The sequence below is a fragment of the Motacilla alba genome, chromosome 14 (genome assembly GCF_015832195.1).
Source record: "Motacilla alba alba isolate MOTALB_02 chromosome 14, Motacilla_alba_V1.0_pri, whole genome shotgun sequence".
Classification (NCBI taxonomy): Eukaryota; Metazoa; Chordata; class Aves; order Passeriformes; family Motacillidae; genus Motacilla; species Motacilla alba.
Window position 1 is genome coordinate 5,307,264 of NC_052029.1, and position 20,431 is coordinate 5,327,694.

At 43.5% G+C, this 20,431-nt stretch overlaps 1 protein-coding gene across 2 annotated transcripts in view; it reads right to left on the reverse strand.

The window, feature by feature from the left end:
* Window positions 1–2,054, reverse strand: part of CARHSP1 (calcium regulated heat stable protein 1) — a 36,578-nt gene extending 34,524 nt beyond the window's left edge. The window contains exon 1 of one of the 2 annotated variants that reach the window (XM_038150878.1): window positions 230–301. The gene's annotated coding sequence lies outside the window, so the exon portion shown is untranslated. Of the gene's footprint in view, window positions 1–229; window positions 302–1,893 lie in introns of those variants that run through there. The other variant, XM_038150876.1, reaches the window with a different exon arrangement.
* Between the last annotated feature and the right edge of the window lie 18,377 nt (window positions 2,055–20,431).

A 20,431-nucleotide genomic window follows, 5' to 3' on the forward strand; every position in this document is an offset into this window, starting at 1 on the left:
AAAGCGCAACAAGAAGGCGAAAGTGTTAAAAAACGCAACAAACAAACAAATAAACCAAAACAAAGGAAACTGGCCCTAATCTCTGAGGCGAAATCAATCCACGGCGCCGGAGGAGGAGAAGGCGGCACCGACACCTCCCGGGGGCTCTCCGAGCCCGCTCCCCCCGGCACGGCCCCCCAACGCCCCCAGGGATGCTCCGTCCTCGCCCCACGGGAGAGACCCCGCTCACCTGGGCTGGGCTGGGCAGGACGGGCTGGCGGCGGCCCCGCTGCCCGGGCTGCTGTCGGGCTGGCCCCGTGGCTGTGCGGGAGGGGAGGAGAGGGCCGGGCCGGGAGCCCCGCTCCGCCCCGCTCCGCCCCGCTCCGCCCGGGGACACCTGGCCCGGCCAACAGCGCCGCAGCTTGTCCGGGATGCTGCGGGCCCCAGAACGCCGGCCCGACAATAAAATACAGCAGCCGTGTGGAAACGGTGTAAGGGAAGGATGGCATGGCCAGAGAGCTCAATGGAACCAGCGGAGTTCCAGATGGATAATCCCGGTGAATCCTCCCGAACGGTGCGGTGGGGACGAGGAACGCGGCTGTGGTGGGCGCTGCCGAGACAGCACACGGTGTACTCTGTACTATCATCATTTGGGTGTGCTTGGCATCTCCTGCATGAGCCAGAGCTGTCACACAGGGCCTGCAGCAGATCAACTGATGGCACAGTCCAGGGCAGCAGTGACAACAGGCTCCCAGTTAATGGTCACGGACTTTACTGGGAGCACAAAAATCCCTGAGAGACCTTGGGACAAAGTGTGCTGTCTTCATCCAGCATCCAGTTTCAGCAATGCTTTCATTTGTGTGTTATTACCCTAGCTGATAATAACCCACAGTATTTTAAAAGATGGTTTTACAAAGAGAGCTTAGAAAGTGAATCCATTCTAGTTCTTTTCCACTTGTAGATACCAGACAAAGCATGCCCTCATATCATTACAAAGGTTAAGACTCGGGAGACTGAAGTATACACTCTTTTAGCTGGCCATAATCACACAAGAAACAGCCCTGGACAATTTGTGATAAAACTGCCACACACAAATCTTATCAGGGTTTTTTTTGTTGATGATTTTTTTTGTTTGGTTGGCTTTTTGTGGGGTTTTTTGGGGTTTTTTTTCTTTTTTTTAATGAGGAAAAGCAAACAGAAGACCCATAACAAAGTGTGTTTCACCTGAGACAGGGCATCTAGAAGAGGCCTCACAATATGCAGCAACCAGTTTCCTATGTCAACCACATGGTTGTCTTCCAAAGTACTTTACCTCTTCATCCCATTCTGTTCCACACAGGATCTCACCTTTTTCTAAGATACAGTTACAGAACTGATGACTCCTTTTGCTTAAAATATTAATTAAAGCTACAATTAAATATTTATTCCTGGCAATCTTTTCTCCTTTGTTTTGTGTGCCAAAACAGCTTCTTCCAAGGTGAAGGAGGATGAATGCACTGCATGAGCAAGCACAGTTCAGAGCAGTCCCCCCAGCCACACAATCTGGGACTACAGCTGTGCTTTCCTCGAAGGTTCAGCACTCCTGAGTCATCCCTCTTGCTTCCCTCTCACCCTCTGCTTCCCAGGCAGAGATGCAGAGCCCATGGGAGTTCCATGGCAGTGGATGCCCACAGCCTCAGGCTAGTTTCCAACAACAGGAGGGGTTTGAGGGACCCTCCTGTGGGTGTGAGTGCAGTGTACCCCCAGGTACCACAGCTAGGAAATGGGATTTTGCCTGCCTTGTTTTTTTCAACAACTGCTGGACACAGGAGAGGTTCCAGCTTCCCCCAAACTCCAACTTGTCTTCCTCCCCTTCTCCTTTCTCCCAGCAAAATTACTGACCATCAGTTAATAATTTCCAGCCCACGTGCCTACCTTGCGCCTTCTGTCCCTGGTGTGGGGGGCCAGCAGCAGGGCAGCTCTTTCCCAGGATGCAGGCAGGGCTGGGAATCTTCCCTAAAGCCTGTGCTGCTGGGCTGGGCCAACAAGGAGCACCTCACAGCTGGGAGGAGGGCAGGAGGAGGTCCAGAGCTGCCTGCCTCTCTCTCTCCTGCTGGATGATCCCCTGCTTACTCAGACACAGGTCTGGGCTGTTGCAGGGACTGAGCACTTCCCTCAACAGTCCTGACAGGAAAAAAAAAAAAAAAAAAAAAAAAAAAAAACCCCAGAAAGATTTCTTGATAGCATAGCATCATTATACCCCTTTTCATTCATTCAAAGTATTCAGTATTCAAAGTGCAATTACTTACACAATTTGAGTCAAAGAAATGAAATGAGTGTGTAGGGGGAAGATGTATCAGGTAATGTGATTCATTAGTAATGGTGGGTGATACATGTCCCTGTGCTGCTGCAAGGATGAGGAGGCTTGAACAACTCTTAAATAATTAGATGGGTGCTGCTTGTCAACGTAGGGCAAATATTGCCCACCTCTATTAGAGAGGCATGAATTGGTCTGGGATTGCTCCACACATCACAAAGGCAATCCTGATTTCCAGTTGGACTTCAGAACTATTTAATCTAAGAGCTATGGTTGGCACAGGCACAGAGAGTGTAGGCTGGACATGAATGAACTGTGCCTGGAAATGAGGAACAGGCTCTTAAAGATTAGAGCAATAAGATTGTAATAGAGAATAATAGGAGGAAAAGTACCCTTAACTCCTTGAATATGTGGCATATTAAGTATGCTTCAGCCCAGATTGCTCTATTGCACTTCATGCTCTCATGTCCAGTCCCAAGGCTGGCTGGAACCTACATTGTGCCAGCCCCAAGAGTGGGATCTGCCTTTCACTTAAGGCTGTTTACTACATGATGGGATACACTCATTCTATTTTACCAGATCCATTTTTTCCTACCAGGCATCTGTCAAGTTATTGTGTGCTCTCACTATCTTAATCATCTGTAATTCTGAATCATGCTTCAGATGAGCTCTCTTCAGTTTGCAAAGCGTAGGAACTGAGGATGTCTTTGCTGTTCTCAGATAAATCATAACAGCAAGACCCAGAAAAAAAATGCTCACAAAGAAACAAATCTTTCTCTGTGGTTAGGGTTAAAATTCAATTCACCTTAATGAAAGGTACAAATAACCTTGCAAATAGTTTACAGAGATTTGAAATAATAAAAACAAAGACCCAAATTGCCGTATAGTCATCAATAACACAGTGTACTGAAAGTAGCACTAACACAACCTTTGCAAAAAGAATTTAACAAACATCTTTCCACCTTTCCCTCAGGGGAGGATTTAGCCCCCACACTTAGTTATCAAATCCAGAGCACTCTTAATAACAGGGTGAGAAATTAGTTCCTGAGCCCCACAGCCAAGACTGGAACACAATGTCATGGACAAGGAGTAGGTCAGCTCCAGGTTAATAATACGGTGTAATCACTTCCCATTTTGTCATCCTGGAAGGTGTAGCAAAACCCTACCAAACAGGTATTGCCTAGCTCCTAATCTGGCCAGCTGGCCATTTCATTTGGCTAGTGAAACAGTGAGAGCTAGCACAAGCTTGCCTCGAGCAGGGATATCTTCTTATGTTCTTTTTCACTTTTCTTACACTAAAACGGTTCCAGGTTCTTTATCAGGAAACAAGGGACTCCATACCAGTGCAGAAGTCATCAGTGAGCAGGTTGGCAGGTGGCACAACCCACCCAGACGTTGCAAGTTATTTTTTCTCTTTGCTATGTTTTTTTCAGGTTCCACTCCTTCTAAAGAAGAATTCTGTTTATCATGAGCAGGGGAATCTTTTGATGCTTAAAATGAATCAGAAGCTACACAGCTACCAAAGATTTTAAGGTCAGTCAGGCTGTCTCTCTATTGGTCCCGGTACAGTCACCTAATATTCAGCTCTCAAATCTGATTTTTCAGATTGTTTGTCTTCACAGTCAAAAGGATAAGTTTTTACTTCAGGTAAAATATCACCTATGGATTGTGCTGAAGTAGAAACACAGAAAATCTGAGCTTTTCAGCAACGTGAGCTCCAGGGAAATTGGGATGTTTTAAGACCACGTCTTCCCCTTTTGGTGGTTTTACTTCTCATGCAAAAGGCTTCCTTTAAATAACCCAAACCCATTCTAGTAGAAAAACACGGCCTTAAAGAAGAACTTTGTGTCATTTGCTTTTTATTTTGTTAATATTGGCTGCCTGACACAAATAAAATGCTGCCCCCTGCTCCCTGCTCTTCAGCTGCCATCTTCTGCCCTTCCTCCTGTTGTTTGCATTTACTCTCAATCATTATCACCAGCTGTCTCGCTGGCCACCCTGCTTGCCCTGAGGAGACTGACATCCCTCAGCCTCTGCCCTTCTTGAAAGCTTCTCCTGTGCTTCCAGTCAGCCCTGGCCAACTCAGCACTGCACCCACCCTCAGACCTGTTTGCCATGAACTCAACACCAGATGCCAAGCAGTTTGCTTTCCATCCTTCACTGAGACCCCAGGGTTTGCATTGTGCATGCTGCGAGCCAGGCAGGAACTGATAGGCAAAGGCATTAACATTTGAAGAGAGATGCAGCAGCACAGCTGAAGTTTCCTTTCCAGTACAAAGTGTCACCAAGGGGTTAATCTACAAGTGCAGTGCAAGACACAAAGCAACTACAAGCACTGAGGAGGGGTGAACTTTCTGAGTATACTCACTGTGCACAGCACTGAATCAGGCAGCTGCTTTTTGGACTAGAAAATATAAAAGCAGCTGCTCAGCAAACATATTGCTATGGCCTTCATACAAGTTTCCAAATTTGAACTGAAGCAAAGATCAAACTGACTCATATTTAACTAGTTCTGACAGTTGTCATGATCCAAAGATGGCAGCAAGTCAGACTGCTGAGCCACTCTGACAAAACTGCACATGTATATCATGTTCTGTTATCTGCAGTCATTTAAATATGCTTGTTTTACCACATACTGGATGGTAATATTCATAATTCACAATGATGAAGAATGATCATAATGAGCACATAATTTATAAGGATGACATGTTGATAAAAAAAAGAAGAAAAAAGAAGAGAAAAAAAGAAAATAAAGAGAAGAGGAGAAGAGAAGAGAAGAGAAGAGAAGAGAAGAGAAGAGAAGAGAAGAGAAGAGAAGAGAAGAGAAGAGAAGAGAAGAGAAGAGAAGAGAAATGGCAGCTGTGCTCTGTCCAAATGAACATACAGGAAAATCTTTGTGGTGAAAGAGAGCCTATAAAACAATCCTCTCTCTCCCACACTGTGGGTTGTTGTGACCTGCCTTGAAAGATGGCAACTGCCTGGGGAGAGTTACCTGGGGCAATTTCCACATTTCTTCTTCCCTCACTACCTGTCCATCCTTATGCACTGTTCTCCTCTTTTCCCAGTCTGTCTATTCTGTTTAGATCCCAAATTGCACAGAGGTCACATCTGCACTTAAACTCTATATCCTGCAAAGAGCTCTGTTCATTATCAATAGACATTCTGTCATAGCTGTGATTAAACTGATACAAATATCTTTTCCTCCCTTTGGTGAAAGACTGGCTCTTATTAGCAATAGGAATTGACTGAACAAATGGATTCTTCCAAAACACTTGAAAATGCAACGCACTACACAGCATGAAAAACTATCAATAACTGGATTTTTTTTTCCTGAGAAAAGGCTTTGATATAAATTCCCATGGTGCTAGAACTATCAAGTGAATGAAAACAGAGAAGGAAAATAATATGATGGGAGAGAGCAGTACCAGGCTCCAATGTCCCAGCATCCAGAAGATTCTGTGCTCTCTTGTTTCCAGAAGTTTGGAGCAGAACCCACAGTCACAGTCCATGTAACAAGATGCTATTTCCTGTGTTAGTGATCAATGTGATACATGGGTTAGAACATTTGTGTTTGTTTAGTTTTGGGCAACGATCCCGTCAGCATTTTCACTCCCACACCCGGGAGGGAGAGATGCATTCTCCCATCTACATTTTTTAATGTATGGTTACTTGTTTCAATCTACAAGACACAATTAAAGGCACAGTCTCTCCTTTTTTTCCCTTAAAAACCTGTGAATATTACATCTCATGTACACATTGCCTCAAGCCTTCTGAAAACTGACAGCAGCAAGTTAGATCTGGCAAAACAAGGGTGTGTTCACAGGCTGGCCAGCCTGCCCTCTTGAAAGCCTACCAGGTTTAAATATTTAATGATCAGTCTTAGCATTCATTGTCCTAATCAATTCTTTTTTTAGATACGAGTCTGTAGAGTCTCAGAAGGTGCAATCAGGCTGTGCTGGAGACCTGTAGAGGCTTCTCACACCAAGCAGCCAGTGGCTGCACTTGTCAAGAAAAGAGATGGGGAGGCAGGGTTCTCTGCCCTGTTCCATTAGAGGCACACTGAAGCCATAAAAGGGGCAGATTGCTTTGAGATAAATTGGCTTTTACAAAGCCTTTTCTTCATGTCGGTGGCATTTTTTACTTAGAATTAAATGAAATGGAAGCTTTTACAATGTTGAAATAAGGAAAATTCTTTCTTGGAAGGCGGTGGACAGATGTAAGCCCCTCACATGGAGAGGAACTGTGCAGAGGGTGCACGTGAGCACAGACATGGGCTGGGCTCTGCCAGGCAGTGGGGCACACCATTTGTTCTAGAACCCCATGGAGCACACGTGGGGCTGATGGAATATAAGAGATAAAACTGACAAATAGTCAGAAAAGAGTGTCTGAAGTCATCCTTTGAAAAGAACTGAGGTACTTCCAGCCGTATGCTCCTCCTCCTCTGATTGGGGTTCCCAACCCTCCTTCCCTTCAGGAGCCAAATATTTACCCAATTCCTTTCAGCCAGAGGGGAATTGGTGCTTCCCCCATTTTTAGTGTCCTGAGCCATCCCAATGAATGTGGGAAGCTCCAGCAAAGGCAGTTCCTAGGGAAGAGAAGACTGCTCGAGTGTCTCAGCTGATCTCTGTTGGCTCAAATGTACAAATCATCTGGGGCGTGGGGGGGCGTTGAGTTCTGCATTCTTGATCCAGAAATTCCTCTCATCAGTAGGTGATCTTGTAATTCCTTCACCACTGTATTAATAAACTTTGGACTGTTCTTAGCAAAAAGAACTGCACTGACTGAGGGCTTCAGGACTGAAGACCACACAGATCCCCAAGAGATTCACGTTCCAGATGTAGACTCAGATCAATTCAGACAGAAGAACAGACTAAACCCCACTCTTTCCACAACTTGAAGTGCTGAGGTTTATGACATCTTGCATTGCAGAGAATAGTTCCTAGGAAATTATTTTGCTCTAACTGAAGCAAATAAAGCAAACTGAAAAGTGCTCCCTGCCCTGGCATTTCTCTTGCGGCCCCATGAACTGTGAGAGCTCATTAGCACAGCCTTCCTTTGGGGCCAGGGCTTTACACCCTGCATTTGATGCTTAGATTATGATGCACCATGAATACTCATGTCTAAATAACAGAAATCAAAATTGGTTTGAAAGAGATTTAGTGAGAATTCTGGTTGGCAGGAAAAGGGGAATGATGAATGCAAGGATAAAATCCTCTCCTTACAGAGCAGCAGGATTGATCTGGCTTGTTAAAGCCACCCAATAAACAGTGGGGTTGTTGTTTTTTTAACTGCAGCTTGTCCTTAAGAAAGAAGCTTGTTTATGCTTTCCACAATGTTCACAGGTTCTTTTTATGGCACTTCATATTTCTTTACTGCACAACTTGAATAGAGATTAGAAGAAAATGTAGCTGTGCTTTCTTTCAAAAGGCTGTACAATAATGACAATTGTACAGTCCTTTGGGTGAAGTCCAGGACAGCCACAACTGATAGCATCTTACAAACTGATGGATAGGATGAGCTGATAAAGGTAAACATGTTTAAATATGATTGTAACATTCTCAGAGTATACTTTTCTAGATGAGATGAGTGGTAAGGAAGTAGTCATTAGTGTATTGGGGTGGAAAATGTATGGGAATATTTTCACTCATTCTCTTGCAGAGCTGCACACTCCTCCATTTAAACTGCTGCTGCATTCCACCTCAGAGGAAATCCCTCCAAACATATAAAGAGGGGTCCCAATACAACCAACCATTTAATCCTGTAACTCAACATTTATTTGATTGCACAGAAACTCCACAGAGTGGGTAGAGATTTGGGTCACTCTGTATTTTATATTGACAGAAACATTCACATGTGGTACAGGCAAGCATAAACAACCCTTGATGCAAGGAGTTCAATGTACTTTCTGCAAGTCTGTGTGCAAGGAAAGACCAAACACTGACAAAGAACCTGACAATTAAGAAAATGAATAGAAATTGTTAATGTAATTTTGAATCTTCATCAAGAGCTCAAATATCAGAAAAAACTGCTCAAAAATGTGTGTGTGTGGGGAGGGAGTCAAGGACAGGTCAAATCCTCTGTACAAATTTGATTAAGTCAACAAGTAAATAAGATTTAAAATCTCCAGGCAGCGCTATGTCCATTAGATGGATGAGTATTGAGGCTCCCTGCAGCCATTCTGGGGGAAGGATCTAGAACAAGGGTGCTGCAGCTCCTGCAGGAAACCCCTCAGTGCCTTGCAGCACTGCCTGCAAAGGTCAGTGCTCACTCCATCCCTCTGTGTCCCTTGTTTGTGCAGCAGCAGAGAGCCTCCAGAACATTCTGCAGCACAGAGGGCTGGTGGCTTGTCCTCAGCTCAGGCTGGCCGTGGCTCTGGAGATGTTACACACACACATTTCCCACACTGACCCTGCTCCCGTCACCAAGAGGAAATGCTTCCCAGCCCTTTTGTTTCAGATAAAGCAAACAGGAACTGCTCAGCTACCTTGCTCCCAGTCTTTTGCCATGCCCTTCACTGCTTCCTGCCTCTGCCTGTTTTGGGAGAGAAGTGTTTAAGAAAATTCCTTCTTCCACCGTTCAGGTTTCTCTTGTGGAGGCAGATTGAGCCTTCAGTGTCTTCTGGGGCTCTTCCTCCTCCTGCCCTCAGGGTGGGGAAAGGGCAGGAGCAGAAGGAGGATGACACCAGGAGGGCTCACAACATCTGCTTTTAGTTTTAGCCTTTCCTTCCTTTCAACTGAGGGCTGTTCTCATAGCATGGAGAAACTGGTCACAAAAATTCTCTCTGTAGTGACTGGGTGGGTTCCTTTGGCAGTGGGAGCTGGCCATGCAGAGGCAGGTATCACAGTATTTTTTTTTAAACTCTTTAAACTGACAGTTCCAGGTGTTTGATTTCATCAGTTATCTCAGCAGAGTCACCCACTGGCTCTCTATTTTTGAAAAAACAAAGAAAAAAAAAAAAAAACAACCAAAAAACAACCAAAGAATTTAATGCAGTCCAACAATTTCTTGTTGTCTTCAGAAAATTCTGAGGCATTAATGCAACACTAAAATAATGAATTCATCTTTGTATGGTAAATGCAAGGATAGAAGGATTTTATGTTTGCATCACACTAGAGTATGAAGCTGGGGAAGATTGGAAACATCAGAGAGGTGTTAGCACAAAGATGACAGCTTAAGGTGGTTGTTTTTTCTGCTTGTGATGAGCTTCAGTCATGCAGAAATGCCCCATCTTTGTTGGTTTTTAGGGAATATTGAAAATTATTTTATGCCAACACCGTGACAGCTGACAGGAGAAAGACAAAATAAGAGTGATCTGATGAAGGAATTTTTTATATCTACTCTCTTTCCACCATTTCCTCAGGATGCAACAAGTCATTGGAAAATACTAAAATTCCTAGAGACATTGTTTGAATTAAATTATACCCTTAAGAAGAAATCAATATAACACTTCCTACTACTTCATCAGGCCAGTTTGCACCTCATCCTTCTCTCCAGATTTGCAGCTGCAGAGCTCTGTGTGTAATTCCTTTCTGCTGATCTCTAATTATCTTTTGACCCTAGAAAAGATTTCACAGTCAGCCTGTAGAAAGTCACTGCTGCACAGTGTTTAAGAACAATAACCCCATTACATGTTCAGTTTTATATGGGTTAGTGACAGCTTTGGGATGTGTCTCACATCCTTTAACCTTTGGGAAAACAGAGCACACATGAGGCAGAAGCCCTTAGCAGCTCTGATTTTTTTCAAGATGACATTAAATCAGTATTTGGTTCAATGAAACATTCAGATGATGCCATGACTACCTCCAGTTTCTGCTGAAGTAAAGAGCAATAAATAGGAACAAACAGGAATCAACATCCCATATCATAAACACTAAAGAAAATAGAGAGCTCCTGCCTTTTAGGGTTTTTCCAGGTATAAGCTGTATCCAGGTGACAACACTATTGCAGCACTGCTCTTTGTTTCTTTTTACAATTTTCTCCTGTAACCTTGTGCTTTTGCATTAATCCTCCACCTGCACTCTCAAATTACAGACCAATGCACCAGAATTTGCTGTATAAAGGTTGATTTTATTAATCATATAAATTTTTGTACGTGGTGCAATACTTAACCTAGACACATAAATGTTTCAGTGAACATGAGAAGAATAAAATCTCCTGGCTGACTTGGAAAGAAGTGCTCACTAAATTAATTCTGTGAGCAATGAGGTGATTCCCCATTCTGATGTAAAATCTGCTGCAACTCCACCAATGCTATCACTCTACAGCCTCTGGAAATACCACCTCAGTAACAGGTTTAGACAGTTGTTACTATTATTATTATTATTATTATTATTATTATTTATTATTATTATTATTATTATTATTATTATTATTTTGTAAATGTCTTAAATGCTGCATCATGGCAGAGATGCTTTATGCCAAATACAATGTTCCATTTAGTGCAACCTGTATTTTCCAATTCAGTTCATGTTTTGTTTTGAGCTGATTCAGAGTGAAATTGCTTTCAATTTTTCACTTCAGCCAGGCAATCGAAGAAGCAGCCCTGCAGCCTCACCACTGTGCTGCCACCAGGTACCCAATTGTTTGGGGATGACTTGCTGTTCTTTTGAAAAAATTGGTCAGCCCCAGATCTCCCTTTTATCTGAGACATTTCACAATCTATGCATGTGCAAAAAAAAAAAAAAAAAGAAAAGAAACAAACAAAAACCCCAAACAAACAAACAACAAAATATGAAAACCCAAAATAAAACAAAGGAAACAAAAAACCAAAATAAACCAAAACCAAACCAGATATTATTTATATTTTCAAGTTTCTCGTGATATATTCAGGTGCTTTCATAACAAAGGAAAATGTGCCTATAAAACAGACTTGAAAGCAAAGAGATTTAATTTTGTTGAAGTTCAAATACCCCAGCAACACCTGTTTTTTCAAACTAGGAGTCAGCAGGGGCACTCCCTGCTCATGGGTTGCAGCATTGACTCTCTGAATTTCCCTTATTTTGGTGAAGGTGAGCAGTCTGCACCCCAGCTTTCAGAGCATCACGAGGGAGCTCAGGAGGAGGATCTGAGCAGAGCCTGCTGAACACACAGGCCTCTTTCCCCTCCCCTCCCAGGCCACAGCCTGGTGCAGCTTTTCCATCTTCTCAAGCTACACACATTTCTCAGCTCTTTAAACACTGTGCTGTCTCTCAAGCATAAAATCTGGGGGCAGCCACTTGTTTGGCACAGAGAGGAAAAGTGTCAGAGGAAAAAGCACAGAAGCAACGGCCCTTGGACAAAGCAGCTTCACAGCTTTGATGTTTCCTCTCTCGCTTTTTCCCTAATTAACTCCATGGCTACTCTCTGCCCAGAACCCAAAAAATGCTCTTGCATTGGAGCAATCTTGGTATTATTTTTGGGCTTCTCATCTTGCCCTGTGTGTCCAGTCCATACCAGTGTTTTACAGCCTGAGGTCTGCAGGGATAATATGGACTATGTCTTAATTTGGGGTGCTGGAATAGGGACTATTTGAGATATTATGGACTATTTCTTATGGTCACACAGAAAAGTACACTGTTATCAGTCATTCCAGATCCACTGTCCCAGGGCCAAAACCTCAGCTATTTCCCAGTCACAGGCACCAGGAAGCTGCCAAGCCAGGATGTCTCCATTTCTGCCAATGCTGACACAATTGTCAGGTCTTTAGTAGTCAGCATCACCCTAACAGGCAAATATTTACCATGCAACTGTTGTTCCACCCTCCAAAAAATTAAAACTCACTAGCAGGCAGAGGCAGTGGATTTTATTTTAAACAATGTGCCTGTCTTGGGGCTCCATTCTTGACTGAGAAACTGCTTCTATTGGTTTTCCCTCAAGGGCCTCACTTACAGTAAACACAATTAGGGCTAAAGATATTATCTATCATAAATCATCATTAGAAACTGCCTGTTGCTTTTAGCTTTGCTTTGGGTGTAGTCTGCTCTAGACACAAGCCATCCCTCAGTGATTAGGATGCTGCAGCTCTGCATCTTAAAACCCTTCTTCACTTTAAGAGGTGGGCAGCATTAGATGCTGCAGACTCTAAGTCACAGGATAATGATTTTACTCAAAAAATGCTGCAAAAGGTTTTTAAATCTGGTTATAAATTTAAGCAGGAAAGGCTGTGCTACTGCTGGCTGGAGCACCAAGCTGGCTAAGGAAGGGGAACAGGGTACAGGGTTCCCAGGAATGTGGAAACCCATCTTGGCATTGTCCTTGTGCATCAGCTTTGGTTTTATGTGAGTGACTGATGAGTGACTCTGTCAGGAGTAAGTGTAAGAGGTTTAAATCAACATTTCCTGCCTTTGTCCTGGAAGTGACTTTATTCCCAGAGGATGCCAGCTGGACAGGGTACTGATAACCAGCCCTCAGCTGGGAGGGATAGAATTTTTCACACTTTTTGTGTTTGAGCACGTGCTGCTTTAGTTTCATTTAGTTTCAATTCCTCTGCACAAAGCTCATCACAGCCAGGCACAGGCCAGGGACACTCCTGTTAGCAGATCCTGGTACAGTCCCTCCCCATGAGACACTGAGAGCCCAAACCTGAGCTGCCTGGCTCTGTGCTGCCCAGGGAATACCCAGGAGTGTTTCAGAGCAGAGCAGGAAGCTGACAGATCAGGCACAATGTGACTGCTCAGCCCCTGCAAAAGCATTGATGAGGCAGCTCTGGGTCTTTCTCTGTCATTTGGGTTTTGTCAACTCTGCAGATTAATGCTGTTACAACAATCCAGAGACTTGCAAAGGCAGATGGGAAAGTGTCACAGCTGACAGACAAAAAAGAAAAAAATAATAGTATTTCTGAGCTTCTTAATGCACTGGTCTGTCTGACTGCTCCAGGAAACTCAGAGCCCTTTCACCATGAGCCACTGAGAACAGCACTCAACAAACAGCACAGCAAGAGAAATACTCCATTTGCTCTGCAGAAAAATTTCTGTATTTCACAGCAGTGCCACTGGCTGATCAATTAGTCAGTGATTTGACCATTTTCTGAGAAATAAAATTAAATGGATAACAGGAGAAAAGGGGTCAAGGAAAAAGATTGGGTTCAGCCATGAAAGGTTTTATCATCTTTTAATTTCTTGCATAATGTTATTGCTCCTAATTGATAGAGGCACCACGAAACAGATGAGTTATAATATATTTCTCTGACCAGTAATTTTGCAAAAGTTAATGAGAGGCAGAGCAGTGCAAAGCATATCCAGAGGTACATAATCTAACTCACTCTTGTTTAATTATTATTTTTTGAGAAGAAACACTTCCCCTCCAAGCAGGGCTGCTCAAGAGAAGCACACTGTGTTCAAATTAATCTGCTCTCTGACCTGTCACTTGCATGAGTTCCTCATGCTCTGAAAGTGAAATCACTTGGTTAGGAGCACCAGTGTGTCTCTTGATCTTTCAGTACATAATCACTGGGCATCTTGCCTGGCAAAATATCTGAGAAGCAAACAGAGCACCTCATGTGCAGCACTGAAATCCTCCTGAAACCAATAAAATACAGCTGACCCGTGTCAGAGTTTTGTGCTGAAGGAGTTCTCTGTATCTTCTCTTTCAGCCCAACATACTCAATGCCACTTAAAAATTAAAAATGGCATTACAGAGCTTGAGACACTTCAAAACTAAGCTAAACTCACAACTGAAGCACTCAGCTGGTGCTCAAGATACCCTGTGCTGGCACAAAGTCATCATCTCTCTCCCACACAGTGCCTCCTGACAACACTCACACAAATTAGCTTTGGATGTGCTCTGCTGGAGTTATCTCCATCTTCCTGGGCCAGGATTTTAAGGACCTTCCACAAGAACAACCCAAGGAGTTTAGAGCACAGTAACTCTTTCTTTGACATATTCTTTTGTCTTATTCTTTTCTCTTTCTGTACAAGCTCACACACATGGCCAGGAGAGCTACCAGTTCCTGCACTTTTTGGATTATCCAGCCTGGTCAGCTCTTCAGTGTGCCTAACTTCTGGTCTTGTGGTGGGGGGTGTTTAATTATCTTGCTGTCACCAAACACAGGGATGTTTCATGGCTCACCCAGCAGGCTGGAACAGCTGCCACCCAAGTGAGGGACACAGCAGCCCACCCAGCTGGGACCCACAAGAGTAAACAGGGGCAGAGCTTGTCTCCTCAGGCCAGAGAAAATAAAGTGGATCAGTGTGGTTTTCACTTGCCCACAGTGATCACAGCTACCAACATCTGCAGGGTACCTGGTTTGTAGAATACAGGTCTTGGTACAGAGCTTGCAGAATAAGGACTGCATTAAAAAGGGTGGAATTGCAGCAGATTTTTGGGACTGAAACCTGAAATAGCAGAAAATGGCTTTAAACTGAGCAAAATTGACTTGTAAATTAGAAGGGACATACCCCAAGATAAAGATGGGGTTTCACAGCCTGACAGGAGAGCATTAGACAAGTTCTACAGAACAGTAAGTACCTCAACAACCATCCTGCTTACAGCTGATTTCAGGATAATTCCCTCCCTGATCTCCTGGACTGCTTGTGCACACCTTTAACTCTCTGCAAGTCCCTCTTGACATAGTTTCAGATACAGACTGATAAACATTTGGACATTGCTGGACAAGTTTCAGAGAATTGTTCCAGCCACAAGACTAACTTCCTGCTGTGTCTTTTGTTTCCATCAGGAAAAGCATATAAAGTAGAAGGGATCATTTTAATTAGTAAGGTCTTGATACATCAGCTGCTGCTCAAGGCTCAACAACAGGGTCATTCAGATATGAGAGTACTCCTGGAGCAAGTCCAAAAATAACTTTAAAGGTACCTAAACTGTGAGGAAGGGATTATGGAGGGCTGCAGGTTCTGTCTCCAACTTCAGCTACAGAAGAAAATCCCATTATCCTGTCCCCACACAGATCTTTGAGTGGCCTACTTTGAACTCAGTGATGGAAAGGATTCATTGCTTTTAAGGTGTAATCTTCATGTAAGAGATGAGATACTGGACTACAGATCTTGTGAGTGACCATTAATAGGCAATATTATTTCTTGTTTTATTTTTGATGGAATAGATGATAAAAGATCTAAGTAGATGGCTCTGGGTTTTTCACTACTTCTGTTTGATTTTGTAATTCCCTAATTTTGTTAACTATCCTGTAAAACTACTTGGAAGCAGATATTTTGGGATATCAAATACCAATACATTCTAACCTGAGGCTTCTAAAAGCAAGAAGCAGATGGGACAGAGGTGTCCTGGTTCTGTCAGTGCCACATCTGAGCTCTGGAGCTCTGCAGGCTGCAGAGGGCAGCAGCCTCTCGCCCAACCCCAGCAGGGTGAGCTGCACCCAGGACAAAGGCCGTGTGTGCTCCTGGCTTGGAATCCACTCCTGCACACCGAGCGTGGGCTCTCTGCACAATTCCAGCCACAGTTTCCCATCTTAATACAATATTGGTTCTACTTGCTAATGGAACACTAATGTGCATTTTAGTTTTTGATTTTATAATATTGCTTTCTACATATCACAGTCACAATCTCAACAAGTTGTGTATAGTTAAATTTGCATGTAACTTGTGTAAATTACTCTTTGACCAGCACCATCTTCATCAAAACACCAGGCACACAGAAAAGCTGCTTTGTCCTTTGTGCAAGTCAGAGTACAGGGAATGCTGCTCTCCCTAAGTGGAGCCTCTTTTCTGGCAGATTTTTTGCTAAGTGCTCTAGAAGTTCAGTCAAGGGAAAGAGCTAAGAAAAGACATTATTATGAACTATAAAAGAGGAATATATGTTCTCTTACAAAAGGTCATTCTCCACCTACCAGGCAGGTGAAGCAACCTTCCAAGAAAATCTCAGCATAGAAATTCCAAGAACACTTTGCATTTCCAGGGATTTACTGGTTGGGATTTGTATTTTTGATTATGGCAGTAATTCAGCCACTAACCTGCCACAACTAACAGCAGCTGTGCTGAGCTCTTCCCATCCTTTCTCTTACAGGAACAATGCTCTAACCTGCTGCTTCTTTCAAGTGAGGAAATTGAAGGAAGGTCCAGGTGTTCAAGATTTAAATTTAATTCCCTTGGAAAAAAAAAGAGAAAAAAGTATAATTTTTAGATAATTTAGTTTGCTTCCAGAAGCTGACACAGAATATTGCAGATTGGACGTGACCTATAAGGATCATCAAATTCAGCTCCCTGCTCCTCACAGGACTCCCTAAAATTAAACCTAGGAATCACAGACCTAAAGAAAGCAAAACCAAACCAAGAAAGTCCATCTATGGACTTTCAGCATCATGAACTATGGATGCTAAAAATAAACAAAAGGGTTCATTTTCCAGTGCAGGGCCCCATGCTGAGACTAAGGTTAATTACTGCCCCAGTTAATTAGAGCACTGCAAAGTCTTCGGGAGCCTCCCCCAGGCTGAACCTGCCGCAGCTCCCTTGGCTCAGGCTCCTCCTGGCTGCAGGAACTTACAGCCCCTCTGATGAGAGGGACCGGGCACTGGCAGTCCGTGGTTGTGTGCCTTTTGCATCCTTGTGGTGGAAGACAGGAGTGCACTCACCCCTCTGTGTACAGCAGGATTCCCTGGGGGAAGCAGCTTTTAAAACATTTGCATAGCACTTGCAACAAGTCTTTGCAAAGCCTGTGCAAAGTCAGCACAGTCATAACTTGGCCTGTTTAAACTCTGATCAATCTCCTTTCCACGCTGTCCACTTGTGTAATTAAAATAAAATAGAGTTCTAGGGACAGCTGGAATCCTGAGGTACTTATTCCTGTGGTGCACCAAAGTGTGCAATTAGACAATAATTCAGGCATCTGACCACATACTGTTTCTTACATCAGAAACATCCCAGACTTGCAAGCCAGCTCTGCTGATCAGCTCTTTACAGCATCTCAGTCCTCACCACTGAAGTTAATTACCTGGATGTGGATAACGAACTTCCCAAATGACCCTGAGGGTTAAGGGTCCACTCCCCTTCCTTCCCAGATCAGCATGATGATCTATAAGGTGTTTTTGTCATGTGCATCATGTAGGTGACAATCCTGTTGATTCCCATTGTTAGAAAAATCTGAAATCCCTTTAATTCAAGCAGAAAATGTGACACCTCTTGGACATGCCAAGCACAGCCCGACTGTATAATCAGCACTGTCAGCACCACAGTCACGTCAGCAGAGCAGGCTTTGTTCTCCCTGCATGAAATATCACAATTCCCTATTTTTTTTCCAGTCTGTGAGTCTAATCCTTCATGGTTCTGGCTCTAGCAGTTGTTAAGGTGTGATAATAACCAGGAGATGCAATCCCACTGCTGAGGCAGGGTGTCTGCTGGGGGTTTCACACTGTGCTCCATCACTCCAAGGCGCCAAGGGCTCAGCAGTGACCTCGCAGCTCCCGCTGCTTCCCTGCAGCTCAGCCTGCCCAAACCAAACCAAACTGCTCCAGGCTGAAAGCACAAGAATTTCTCTCGGTGGCAGGGAGGTATTTGCAGGAAATTAGAATTTGTTGTGAGTGCAAGGGCTTCTCACCTAACAGAAGAGTCTCCTCTCGAAAACCATTAACAGCCACAGTGGTCAAAACCAGCAAAAAAATTTAAAAATGAATAAATGTTGAAGTTTATTCAAAAGTCAGTTCTCACTGACTTTTCCCATGTATTGTTTCAAAACTTTTCAAATACCAAGTGAGGATTGTGGATTTTTTTAAAAAAATCCAAGATAAAAATGAGAAAACAATAAAATACTTTTCATAAAGGTATTCCTTGCAAACCAAGAAGGACATTCATTCATTTTCCTTTGATTCAATGGTTAATTTTTAATTAAACTGTTAAGTGTTTTCTGCCTCACTTCATCAATTAACAAGACTACATGGATGTATAACCATCTTTCTGACACCAAGCTCAGAGCTTTTAAAACTGTTATTTTAGAAGGAACAAAAAAAAAAAAAAAAAAAAAAAAGAAAATGGGAAAACCCATGTGCTGTTAATAAAACTGACTAATGGCTGAAATCTCAAATCAGATGAGCTGCAGAGGGTTCAATGATCTTTCAGATTCCTACATGATGTGCTGTTGGTGTTCTTTCTACATCTCATTTCAGTAAGCACATTACCAGAAAAAGCCAGTGTCCAATTTGTCATGCTGGAGATAATTTTTCGTGTGGAAAGCATTACGCAGAAGTGGTTTCTGCTTTGAGCTGTGTGCCACGTGTCACCCAAATATTTACTTTGCACATTAAACCAACTCATCTCTAGATCTTATCAGAGAAGAATGGTGTTTCATATTTGAGTCACTCTTACCCTTCTTGGGTAATCAGTGTTCCAAGAAAATGCTGCATTCAGATACTGAACAGGACAGGCGAGGGGAGCTGGGTTCACCTGTAGTGAACTGGCATTTTACCTGGGAAAGGAATTCTTCCTCCCTGCACTGTATTTATGGCAGACAATAGCAGGGATATTCACAGACACTGAATTTCTTGAATTACAAAACACAGCTCTGGATCCCTTTGGCTGCACACAAATACCTGCTGGTGGAAGCAGGGGGAGAATTGCACAAGGGCTCTGCTTTCTGCGACTGGAAAAATGGTTCAGATCTTTCTCCAAGCTTTAGTAGCAAAGGACCCGTACCCATTGTTAGTTTTCCAGTAGCAGAGAAGCTATATCAAAATAGGAATTATCTCTAATAAGATCTCAATTCAACTTTATTTTTGTCATGCTTTTACAGAGGTTGCAGTCAGCTGGGCTAGACCTGAACACAAAACAGCAAGAAAGAGATGATCTCACTTCAAAGAACATGTGAACCATTTCAATGGGATCAAAGGGAGAATTAAATCTCAGTTTCACCCACCTAAAAGTCAGGAGCACAGCATGAGCCACTTGTCTGAAGCCCCCCTAAAGTCAATGGAGAGCCACAAAAATCTCCTTTGTGCTCCATTCCACCTGCACAGGTGGGTGGACAAGACCTGTCCTCACTGCTCTGATGGGTGCTCATCCTGTCCTGGGCCAGGTTCCAAACCTCCCAGAGCTTCCCCAGGGACAGCTTCCCCTACCTGGGTCATGTAGGGCTTGATATCCAGCAGAGCTCTGCAGAAATCCCCAGGTGAGGACTGACAGTCTTTATCTCACACAAAGATCCTTCTGATCTTAACTCCACAGTTACAACATCCACAGTCAGAAACAGGGCTACAAACTTCATGCAGGGGAAAAAAAAAACCAAACAAACATAAAAAATCTTGAATCCAGTTTTCCCATCCTATGAGAAACTGTAAGCAAAAATGGGAAAGAAGCCACCAATAATGGTGAACAGCTCCCAGATGCAGGAAGTGGCTATTTTTTTCAAGGATGGGAAAAGCAGTCATCACTTGATGGACTAATTTATAATGATTCTTGCACCCTGGTTTGTCCCTGATAGCATACATGATATTCAGGGGGCTGATAGCATCTCTCTCCTCCCAAGCATCACAGTTTCTCCTAGAGCAAGCATTGTAATTAGGGTTGGGAAACAAAGCCAGTGATACACGTGTAAACCAAAGTTAAAAACCATCGACTTCTCCCACAGGCTGGGGAATCACTGGCAGGGGAGCACAGAGGGACAAAAGCAGATTGGCAGGAGACAGGAGGATCTTTGCACCCCTCCAGCCCAGCTGCAGCAAAGGCTGGAGGTGACAGAGCACCGGGTGCCAACAGGAGCAGGGGCACAGAGCTGGCACTGCCCCCTGCACCCCTGCACAGAGCCCTGGGAGCTGCAGCCACGGCAGGGCCTTGCCCAGGAGCCAGCTGGGCAGCACGCTGAGTGAATTCAAGCTGCTGTAAACAGTGAAGCTCTTAAGCCATCCTATATCACAGCCAGAATTTCTTGTGCATGAGTATTTCTGGATGCACTCGTGGTTCCATCACTTATTTTTCTCTGCTGTTCAAGGACAAGGAAAGACACCCATGCCCTAAGAAGTGGCCCCTTTCCCCCACTCTGATTTCCTGATACACAAATATATAAAAAGACTCTTCTTAAATCCATTTTTTTCTACAGATATTACTATTTTGACACTTCTCCTTTTTTTTTTCCTTCCAGAGTGTTTTCCCTACACCTTAAAGCACCTCTTTAAGAAATAGTACATTGCACTATGAACATGCAGTGACTTTCCTAAGAAAATATTGTCAAAATAAAACCTCTCCACAAAGCGTTTGAGTTTCAATAAAGCAGCATCTTAATATT